Below are 11,935 nucleotides of genomic sequence, written 5' to 3'. Positions count from 1 at the left end.
AAAGCACGCCCACCAAGCCATGCCCACCGAATTGGTGGCAAAAATATTTGAATCCCACCACTGCCCATAACAACAACCTTTGATGTGGATTATAATGAAAGAGAAGCATATTTGAAGCAAAACAAAAAGCCTGGACAATTGAAGTTGGACAATTAGAATACAAAGATGTTGAAGGGGTACTCAAGTAAAATATGGAGATTGCAGAGAAACTTTATTAATTTTTATCTGCATTTATTATAGAAGATACAAAGCAGTGATACCAGCCTGTAACCATTTTCTTAGCAACAACTAAAAAGAACATAGAGAATATAGAATAATAGAGTTGGAAGGGTTAATGGCTTTTGGCAGCACACCCAGGCTTTCAATTAGCATGAGTGGCTGCTCTTAGTTTCCCTCTCAGCTGCTACGTTTGCTTTGGGGTTGACTTTTTTTTAAAAGGGGAATGGCTGTTTTAAATTTTCTGCATTGTTTTAGTGGTTCCTGGCACTGTCCTTTTGGGCTGTACTTTCCTCACTCTTTTTGAAAGCCTCTAGTGATGGAGCACCCACAACTTCTGAAGGCAATCTATTCCATTGGTTGATTGATCTCACTCTTAGGAAATTTCTCCTTAGTCCTAGGTTGCTTCTCTCTTTGGTTAGTTTCCATCCATTGTTTCTTGTTGTGCCTTTTGGAAAATAGATTGTGTCAGTCTGTGCTCCATTCAAAATCCAAGAAAGAAATACTCAGACTCCATAGATTTGAGCAAAGTTTTTCTTTTACTGAAATTCAAAGTGGAAGCTACAGGTAGAATTCTGAATCTAAGGAATTTGGCGCGCAGATCACATATACAAAGGGATGGAATTGTTCCCACCCCCCAAAGTCCAAAAGACTCTTCCAATTAAAAGTTCTGAATATGATCATGTGGGCATCTTCAGGTGGTGATGAGGCCTCTGTCCGTTGACCTTGACATATTTTGATAAAACTTCGCAGCTGCGCAAAGGAAAGAAAGCTAAGCAAGGAAATGGAAACTTAAGAGCAGGAATTTATACCCCCACCCAACTCCTCATTTATACAACACAAGAATGTAACACCTCCAGTTCTCTTCCCACAAGATGCAACCCCTCCTCCCCCCGTTACTCATGGCAGCCGAAAGATGCAAAGCAGTAGAAAAGTAGAAAAGATCTTGAAGGCTGACAGATTGACTTCCTCATTTTTGTAGGAGCCCCTCAAATTTCCTGACAGAACAATTAATCAGTAGAACAACTTGCCTCCAGAAGTTGTAAAATACTCCAACACTGGAAGTTTTTAAGTAGAGATTGGATAATCATTTGTCTAACGTGTAGGTGTAGGGTTTCCTGCCCAAGCAGAGGTTGGAGTATAAGACCTCCAAGATCCTTTCCAACTCTGTTATTCTATTGTATTCTAAATATTGGAACAATGCTATTTTATTGTGCTATTTTATTGTGAGTTGGGCTAAGGAGAAATTTCCTAAGTATGAGACCAATCAAATTGGACACGTCACCTGGTCACATGACCACCCAGCCACGCACACCCAGTCATTAGGGCAGAAAACCGGTTGTTAAATTGTTTGAATCCCACCACTGATCAAAATACTAAAAACACAGAAAAAAATGTTTCTTATAAAGATATATTAAATGAGAATGGTGAACTGAAAACTAGATTAGAATTAGAAAACCAAGGGGTGGAATTAGAGTGATGGTCATATCTGCAGATACAATTGTGTTATGTGAAAGATGTAAAAACATGGTTTTTTTTATAGAGAACTAACAACATTGGATAAGATATTAGCGGGGACAGATGACAAATTGATAAAGATTTTATACAATTACTTGTTAAATTATAAAATGGAAGAACAAATTAAAAAGATGATGATAGTATGAGTCAAAAATTTTGGATATAGTATAGATTTGGATAAATGGCAAAAGCTTCGGGAGAGAAATCGGAAACTGACAATGGTCACATGTTATAAGGAAAATCTCTATAAAATGCTCTGTGGGTGGCATCTGCCCCTGGCCAGGTTAGCTAAAATGTTCAAAAATATTTCCCCAACCTGTTGGAAATGTAAACAATTACCCAGTACATACTACAAGTAGTGGACCTGTATAAAGGCAAGGAAATTTTGGACTCAAATACACACGTGACTAGAAAAATGACGAAACAACCTATAGATTTTAAACCAGAATTGTTTTTACTAGGTATCACATCAGAGGGCTATGACAAAGGGACAATATATTTAATGTTACATATTTTAACCGCAGCAAGAATTGTATATGCACAGCAGTGGAAGAACGAATACACCCTGTCAGAAGATGAGATGATAAGGAAGATACTTTAGTGTTAGTATGTCCGGAAATGGACATACTAATGCTAAAATAAAAGATAAAGGAGATATAGAATACTATTTAACATGGAATAAGTTCTATCAATGGTTAGAAACATGAAGTAGAGGTTGGAAGGTGAAAAAAAATCAGGTGAGGGGGATATGGAAGGGATAACATTTATAATATTGACACAGGAATTTAAGTATTAGAATGATAGATGAGTTGACATATTAGAATATGATGGCCAGAAACTATTGTACAAGACTAGCACTGTTTAAAACAGTATATATGTTATTCTGTTTTTACTTCTCTTTTATGGCACTACACTGGACAATTACACTGTATTAAATATATTTATAAGTAAACAATAAATAAACAACAAAGTATATTCAAAGAAGGTCACAGAGCCAAGCTTCTTAACTTGCAGTTAGCACTTTTTGGAAAAGGAGTGTAATGATACTGTAATGAAAAAAGGAGAAGTTTTGCCTAGGTTATGATCAGATTAAAAAAAAGAATCCTAGCTGAATGATAAGCAGAGAAAGAAATTTGGAAGGCATTGTCCTAGAGTGCCAGATTAGTAAAAAGACATGGCATTAGATTTATACTTTCAGACTTGAAAAACTCTGTTATAGTAGCCTTCCAATAAAGTTATCGCATCATGTTACCTGTCTGGTTACTTGGAAGTTTGACAGGACTGCACCTTGTTTAAACTATCTGTCTGCCCTGGGAGTGGAGGGAATAGTATTTCAGGCACAGAACATTGTATTAGGGAACCATCTGATAACAGCAGCCAGTGATCTTCAAAGCCTATCTCTTTCTCTCTTATTCATGTGTTTGCTTAGTGACCATTTCGCTTAACAACAAAGTTGCTAGAACAGATTGTGATCAGTAAATGAAAGGGAATATTCTTTCTTAAAACTTTACGTTGCAAAATGGTCCAGGGTTGGATTATCACTTCTTCCTTACTACAATTTTTTCATACAATCTAGAGGAATATAGGAACAAAAGAACAATCTATTCCTTCAAAAATAAAAGGGGAGGGGAGGGAAAGGAAGGGAAGGAGAGGTGGTATTCAGCAGGTTCTGACCAGTTCTGGAGAACCGGTAGTGGAAATTTTGATTAGTTAGAAGAATCGGCAAATACCACCTCTGACTGGCCCTGTATTCTCTGCCTCCTGAGTCCCAGCTGATCGGCTGGGTCTTTTTTTGTTGCCCTGCACAGGAGAATGGAGCTGGAAAGCAGGTTAGTGGGGTGGGAAGGGAATGAGATTTTACAGTATCCTTCCCCTGCCACACCCACCAAGCTACGCCCACCAAGCCATGCCCACAGAACCGGTAGTAAAAAAAAAAAATGAATCCCAACAGGGAAGGAAAAGAAAGGGAAGGGAAGGATCCAGTAAAACCCATATCATAAGTTTTGAAATTGTCTTATGAAACAGTCAGGAGCAGCATAGGAAACTGGTAGCTTTGACATGCAGTGTGGAATTGATCTCTTTGTGAATCTTTCCTCCTTGGCTATATATTGGCATCATTCTTCTTTAAAATATCAGATATGAAATTGCTAATTTACTAGCAAAATATGTAATTTATCTCTCCAATCAGTGACAAAGAACTAGAAAACAGCCATCATGACTCTCTTTTTTCCCCAAAAATAACCCAAGACTGGTCCAAGCAAATTAAAGTTTGATACTTTAATTGTTACAAAGGAAAAAAATAAGAAGTTTAGAGAAGAACAACCTTTGCTCAAAGAAAATTTAAACTTTTGCAATGTTAAAACCTGACATACAGATCTGGATATTTTGAATCTGTCTAAAGGATGGGGTCAATCTTTTGACATTATGTTATGTTAATTTTCACCAAGTCTTTAGCAAAGAGCTTTTAGTGGCCATAATGTATCATCACTTATTTCTTTATGGACTATAAGCTGGCTAAAAAAAAAACAACCCCAAAAAAGAACAACAACTCCCCCCTCCCCCCAAATGCACTAGTAAGTCAATTGTGCTGCAGTCTCTCCCCTGGTTAACAAGCCAGACAACCAATAGATTTCAGTTAGATAAACCTACTCTGCAAATTACACCTTAATAGTTTTATGTGTAGACTATCTGACACTGAGACTTTCATTCTTACTCAATATTCTTTTTCAGGCAGAATAAAGAACCATACAGTGTAAACAAAGGAAGTGCTTACTTCTTCTTTCCCAAGATTTTAAAAATAATTTTGATATATCTTCTTTGATATTAGGGACTTTTAGAGCATACATTAAATCCCTTCATAGTCAAAATAAAACAATCACAGGGAGTTGGCCCAAGAGATGTTATAGGAAAACTGAATAGAACCACAAAATGTATAAATGTAGCAAAAAGAGAGAGAGAACACCCTTGTGCAATGGGAGAAAATAAACTCTGATGCCATATTGCAGTTTCTTCTCTATCCAACCACTTGTTCTTTGGTTGCTCTACCAATGAACCTGAATATCATGAAGTTGCCATTAACTGTGGAGTATGTCTCAATAAGTCTAGTTATTCATTTAGTATTTGTTTCTGAGATACGGTTTTACAGCTTCACCAGGACTCTTAGGGTGATATATGTTGTATCAGTACAGTGTTGGGAATAAGAAGCAGAATTTCTAAGGTAGTTACAAGATTTCTGAACTTCCTTAGGCCAGCAGGTGAATTTGAATGAGATGGTATGAATATTCTCACAAAATAGTTACCATATTAATAATCTGGATGGCACCGTGGTGAATTTTGCCTTCCTTCTTCTAGATAGTCCTGATGCTGCAATGTTCATCCCCAACCCTCCCCCCCTCCCCCGCAGAAATGGACACATTGCCAAAGAAATATTTCCAGCAGCCACCATTTTTATTTAAAGGGCCAGTCATTTCTGAAATCAAATAGTGGAAGTGAATACTCCACTTTGCACCATGCCATACATTTTTAATTAAAAAAAAAAACTTTTTAGAAGGTTAAATGGAACAAAAAGCTGGATATATCTGATGAAGCATTCTCTGCATGTGTGATAATGAATGGGAATATAACATGTGCAAAAATCAGTGAAGCAGGTTTTACAGCTATAATAGAAAGGAGATTTATTTATTGGAAAAATATTATTGGGCTAGGCAAAGCCTAGCAACCTGACAACTGCATCCTAACAAGAGGTATCTATAACACACATGTGTGCTTGGGGGAAAAGGCTGGTAGAAAACATTCTAAGGTTAGCAGACTCTTTGACAAAGATGGGCACAAAGTAAATCTACAACTCTTACCTATAACACACTGTCCCCTTATCATGAAGAGCGGAGTTATTGGATTCATTCTTCAATAACAAAGAAAGTGTTATCTTACATGCTATTGTTCTTGATCATTGTTTTGGTATTCCAAATATGTAGTGATTCTTTCAGTCTCTACAGTTCTAGTCTGTGAGAGTACCAGTTTAGAATATTTGTATTTTGCATTGGAAAATCAGAACAAGTGTATCAGAATCAGGTCTCTTCTCACGCCTTGTACTGCTGTGTGTTGGTAGGTATAATGTGGGTCTTCACTCCTAGGCTAATTGTCATTGTCTTATATATAGGAGTTTTAGGATCAATGCTGAGGCTACTTTATTTGGTACAGCACATAATTCAAATAATCCGTTGACATTACAGGATTGTCTCAACTTGTCACTGACCCAGCAGACATAGAAGGTCTTGTAATTTGTTGTGTTATACTGGAAAATGGTGGCTTAGACAGGAGGGATTTACAATCTGTCTTTTACCATCATCAAATAACATGGCATTTATTAAACCCCTTCCACTTTTAATATGGGGGAATCTATTCTTGAGGTTAATGGATTCAAATATTTCCAGAGATCTTTGAGAATGTTTTCCCGTCATATAGTAGACAATGCTTCTTTCAAAGCCTTGTTCAATCTACCTAATATACAGTGATACCTTGGTAATCAACTGCTACCAAACTTGTCGAATTTGGTACTCAACACATTTTGACATGGAAATATTGTTCCAATACTCATCTTTGCTTGGTACTTTGCTTGGAAACATTTCTGGACTTTCTCAACTGTGTTAATATCAGATACGTAATGTGGGTTCCAGACTGATGAGCTGTATTTGAGTATTGGTCTAGCAAAAGTTTTGTATGCTCTAGTTAGTAGTGTAATATTACCAGAGAAAAAGCTACGTAAGGTTTAGGATTATATTCTAGTGGCACTATATTGACATAGACCATATAATCAGAGTAGATTGGAACAATTACTAGTCATGACCTGTGCTCCTATTAATGCATTTATCTTTTTAACTGCTACATCTTGCTAGGTAGTATCTTACTTAGGTACTTGAGGTAAGATGGGTGACCTATAAATTTTCTAAATAAATAAATAAATGATCATACTTCAAAATATTCTCCTTTTGATGCTTTATATATAATGACATCACTTAAGCATGAACACCCCACATGGTATCCCGGAAAGCATAAACTGCAGACTAGAATCTTTTCTGTAAAGTATATAAGAAGCAGGATTGAAAATAATATGCAGAATAATAAAACATCAATTTAATGAACAGTTTGGAGAAGGGAATGTCCATTAAACCTAAATGTGTGTTAAATCTGAATGTACATATTTTGTGTCAATTTTCATGATTTGCATCATTGTATAATCGATGTACATGGAATCATTTTCAGTAAAACATCTATTTAACTGGCAAATCTTAAATACTTAATGAACACCAGTCTATAAAATGAAGGTTGGTCAGAACAAAATGGTAGTTCACAAAAATGAGTTTATAAATTATGTGTATTTTAAAGTTAATTGATTAACGGCTTTATTGTGAAGAAGATATATTTGGACAATGGGTGACAGTATTGAGGTTTCAATACATGTAACTCAAAGAACGGATTCAGAAACTAAGTTCTGTTACTGGGTGTGGTGTTTCCTTCCTTCTGTTGTTTTTCAGTCATGATCTTGAGAAATAAGAAATAGGTAGAACATGAGATAAAATGTTTAAATACTTGACAAAATACATTTTGATCCACAAAGTTTCTTTTTCATGTAGCCTTTGTATTTAAGAAGCTGTGGCAAAAAGTTGCCTTATTTTCTCACTTTCTCAGAACAACAGTGATAGCTAATAGCTCTAATGCTTAGAATGTTCTTTTGTATCTATTGCTTAAACCTGCCTTGCAGGGATGGGATTCAACCAGTGTTACTACTGGTTCGGTGAATACATTTTGTGCACGTGTGTGTAAAAATACCTTAAGTTGTGCCACCCGGACAGCTGAAAAGCGCTGCGTGCAGGTGTGCAGAATTAGAAAAGCCTCTTTTTTCCTGCTTTTTCCTGCTTTTTCAACCTCAGCTGTGCTGCGCAAAGCAGCTGAGGTTGAAAAAGCAGGAAATAAAGGACAGGTAAGAGCCCGGGCGAACAGGTGAGCCAAACAGCAGCAAACACAGAACTGGTTCGGTGTCTGCTGCTCTTCAGAGCTACCTGTTCTTTAGAACCAGGCAGAACTGGTAGCATCCCACCCATGCTGCCTTGTGGTTTTAGCCCATTGGTTGTGGTCTTTCTTTGTGTAAACCTAGTTAGTACCCCTTTCTTATGGCAGATATTTCCAAATTGCTATCCTGTCTCCCCTGTCTCCTCTCTTCCACAAGCTAAACCTTTAATCTTTTCTCATTACCATTTCCCCCAAAATATGCTGAAAGTAAGTCCTAGCTTGATTTTTACATGTGCGCCCAATATAACCCTATCTCCAAAATAAGCCCTAATTAAGATCCCATCCACTCCTGAGTGCACAGGTAAAAATTAAGCTAGGGTGGGGTGGAGCTGCCCTACTACTTACCTTTAGACAGTTGTAGCCAGGCCATGCACACCCTGACACCTGCCTTGCTGGCCCATTTCTTCTGCAGCCAGCAAGGCTGGCAAGGCTTTCCTGAAGGCCTCTGTAGCTGATAACAAAGCTCCGGATTGATATGAAGCTCTGTTATCAGCTGTAGAGACCTTCAGGAAAGCCTTGCCAGTCACAGAAGATGTTCCTGAAGGCCTCTGATAGAAAAAAAGGAGGCCGGGGGCAACACGCACAAGTGAGGTTAGTCAGTGGATGACATTCCCCGAAAATAAGACCTGGTACCTTTTGGGTGGCAAAAAAATATAAGACAGGGTCTTATTTCCAGGGAACACTGGAAGGTCTGAGTTTACAGATCCTTCACTCTCTTGATCGCCTCCCTCTGAATTTATTCCAGTTTATCAGTGCCCTGTTTGAACTGGACTGTCCATAATTGATACAGTATTCCAAGTGGAATCTAACCAGGCCAGGGTAGAGTGGGGACCATTACTTCCCATGATCTATGCTCCTAAAATGCATTTATCTTTTCAACTGCTACATCACATTGCTAGCTCAACCTGGGATCAGAAAGAACATTCTACTAACCTGCACTGCTGCCAAGCCATGTTTTCCCGATTTATACCTCTGCTTTCCATTTCTCAACCCTGATGCAGAACTTTACATTCATCCCTGTAAAATTCCATCCTATTTATTTTAGCCAACTGCTGTAATCTGTCCAGATCATTTTGATTTCCCCCATCCCTTTCCTCTAAATTATTAGTCCTAGTTGCCAGCTTTGTATAATCTCTTAACCGGGCATATGCCCCCGAACTCCAACAAATAGAATAGAATGCTTTTATTCCCATGGTTACTGCTTTTTTTCTCTATGCACTTTTGGTACACCATTTACGAATTTGTCACAAAAAATGTGGTCCATGTGGTCCTTATTTATAAAATGCCCTGGCAAAGCTCTCAGAGATCTTCATGGAAAAGGTCCAGGACTCTCCACTGTTATCTGAAGGACCCAGTGATCAAAGGAGGCATAATGTATATATTTTTCTTTTAATTTATATTAACTATTATCAACACAAAATATTGTCATGATTATTATTCTTCAGACCTGCCCTACATCTGATCCAAGAGGTGGGGATGCTGGCCAGTGAAACAAGGAAATATTCTCCTATTTTATCAGGGAGATCCAGAGGTGGTATTCAGCAGGTTCTGACCAGTTCTGGAGAACTGGTAGTGGAAATTTTGAGTAGCTCAGAGAACCGGCAAATACCACCTCTGACTGGAGATTTTACAGTATCCTTCTCCTGCCATGCCCACCAAGCCACGCCCACAGAACCGGTAGTGGGAAAAAAAAATTAATCCCACCACTGGGGGTATCTCACCACTCATGGACCATCTGCAAGCCCATATGATACCTGATCTGTGTAGTGGAGGGTGCATAGCCAGTTTCATTGCTTTGTTGGATACAGCCATATCTCTGAACAGTTATCCAGTAGGAGAACCAGAGAGTGAATATTTAGGATAGGGTGAGTTATTTGGTGAATAACCTGAAGAGCCTTGCCTGCTTAATGGGAAGTGCTTGGCTCTCTCCATCCACAGATTCACTTTTTGACAGACTTGGGAAAGTGCTAGGTTCTGAAGATTGCTAAATACTTAGGTCTGTCACAACTATCCTCCAATCACAGCAGTGTTATGGTTGGTAGATGGTTTCCTGCTGGTTGGCAACATTGAGAAACATGAATTTCTGTCTTGTGGATTTCCAGTAAGCTTTGACAACCTGACTTTGGCCCTATGCCTGAGGTTGAATGTTTATTATTTGTTTAATGGTCCCTGTTTTGTTTGGTTGATATTAGGCTACTGTTATTTGTGCTGCCCATTTAAATTAATGGGTTTAGTTGTTTTTGTTTTCTCTAGTTTTTTTTACTGTACACCTTTCTGAGTCCATTGGAACTGGGCAGCCAATCAAAATAAATAAACAAGCAAAATAAATAAATAGATGAAGGACAACAAAGTTGGAAAATTAAGCAGTGACTTTATTTAACAGGTCTTGCTCATGCCAGAGCAGAACAAAGTACTACCACCAAGCAGCAACCCAGAATATAGATATGTCAGGGATAGGTGGAGATAACAAATTTTCTTCAGGTTTACTTCTCTGCACAGGGATTGGTAGACATCATATGAAATAAACCATGGAAGAAAGGGCATGACAATACAAGATTTGAAAAAATATAATGCATATTTTGTATACTTACAACACAATACAATGAGAACTACAGCATTTATAACCATATTAAGATAGGAAGATATATGATTATATGAGAGTCAGTTTGGTCTAGTGATTAAGGCATCTGGCTAGAAAGCAAAGACATTATAGTTCAAGTTCTGCCTTAGCCATAAATGCTACCTGGGTGGACTTGGCCAGTTACTCTCTCAGCTAAACTCACCTCACAAGTGATTGTTATGAAAATAGGGGGAGGAAGAGGTGAGGGATATATTCCTGCTTTGAATTATTTGTAAAAATAATAAAGGTGGGATATAAATAAATGAAGAAATAAATACATTAAAAAATGGAAATAATCCACAGAGTCAAAATTAAAGTATAGAAATTATGAAAACATAGGGAAAGTATAAAAAGTAGATACTGGCTTTGTACAAGTGAAGAGGAGTAGATATAAGTGCTTATTAAAAATACTAAAAGTTGTAATTAAGTGAAAAAGAATACCATACTTATGGAACGCTGAATATCTATTTATGGTGCTCAATCAGCACCTCAGATTTTATACAAACCATGTGCCTGCTTTAAGTGGATCTAAATTAACCAATATTTCATGTAAGACTATAATGTCTATAAAAATACTGATACAGAAGTGAGGAAATTATTATTTTCTTTTTCTTGTAAGCTATGGAACATGCTGCTCAATTCCTTCTCCAGGGATGAAAAAGCACTATTTTCTTTGAATTTTCTTAGGTGGAGTAAAAATTTTTTTTTACTCTTTATAATGTCTTTCTATTAATTATATTTACCAAATTTGAATTAATATGCTTATCCTGGACTATGCTTTATTTCTGATTGTTTTGATTTAATAATTTTAAATCATTTTATTTAATCCTTTTATTATACAGTAATTCATTCACTTATGGATCATTTTATTTAATATTTTCATTTTTGTCACCAGTTCATCTACTGCTCTAATAAATGTTAATTTGATCTTTCTTTTTTCCTCTTTCTTTCTCTCTTTCTCTCTCTCTTTCTCTCCCTTTCTCCCCATTCCCTTCCCTCTCTTCCCCTTCCCTCTCCTTCCCTTCCCTTACTTTACCATGCAATCTTGATATAATGGTGTCTCTTTATCAGTTCTCTGGAGAAGCCCAAAATAAGAGTGATATAGGAACCCAATTTTCACTCATCAATGCCATTTCACAGTCATCTTCTTCAGGTAATACAAACACTAACAAAAGTTATCTTATAGGCAGCTGCTTCTCTAGGGATAAATGAATTAAGGTGGCATCTGCTTGAGGCTCTTCTGAATGTTATTTCATTGTTCTAAACTTGAAAAGAACCTTGAAAGTGTTTACACATTTCCATCAATGTCATCTTCCTTATTCACTTCCCAAGTTAATACGCCTGCTGAAGTATTCAATTCTCAATATATTTGCAGGTGTATGTAATGGTTGGAAGAACTATTTTGGATGAACAAAGTGCTTGCCTATGTCTAGTCATAAGTTAGAGTAACTTGTCAAATGTTTAATAAATAAACCTTTTCACAATTAGTTAGCATAACACAAGGATAGCACT

General features: G+C 37.1%; 1 protein-coding gene across 1 annotated transcript in view; it reads left to right on the top strand.

Moving 5' to 3' along the window:
* The window catches only part of AKAP17A (A-kinase anchoring protein 17A), an 81,323-nt gene that overhangs the window by 30,866 nt on the left and 38,522 nt on the right, over positions 1-11,935 (top strand). The window lies entirely within an intron of this gene.

Source organism: Notechis scutatus, chromosome 5, assembly GCF_049901735.1.
Source record: "Notechis scutatus isolate UNSWTSFEM ecotype Mainland chromosome 5, rNotScu1.2, whole genome shotgun sequence".
In the NCBI taxonomy this organism is placed as follows: domain Eukaryota; kingdom Metazoa; phylum Chordata; class Lepidosauria; order Squamata; family Elapidae; genus Notechis; species Notechis scutatus.
The sequence above is the reverse complement of the archived record's forward strand: the minus strand, read 5'-3'. Positions and strand labels throughout refer to the sequence as shown.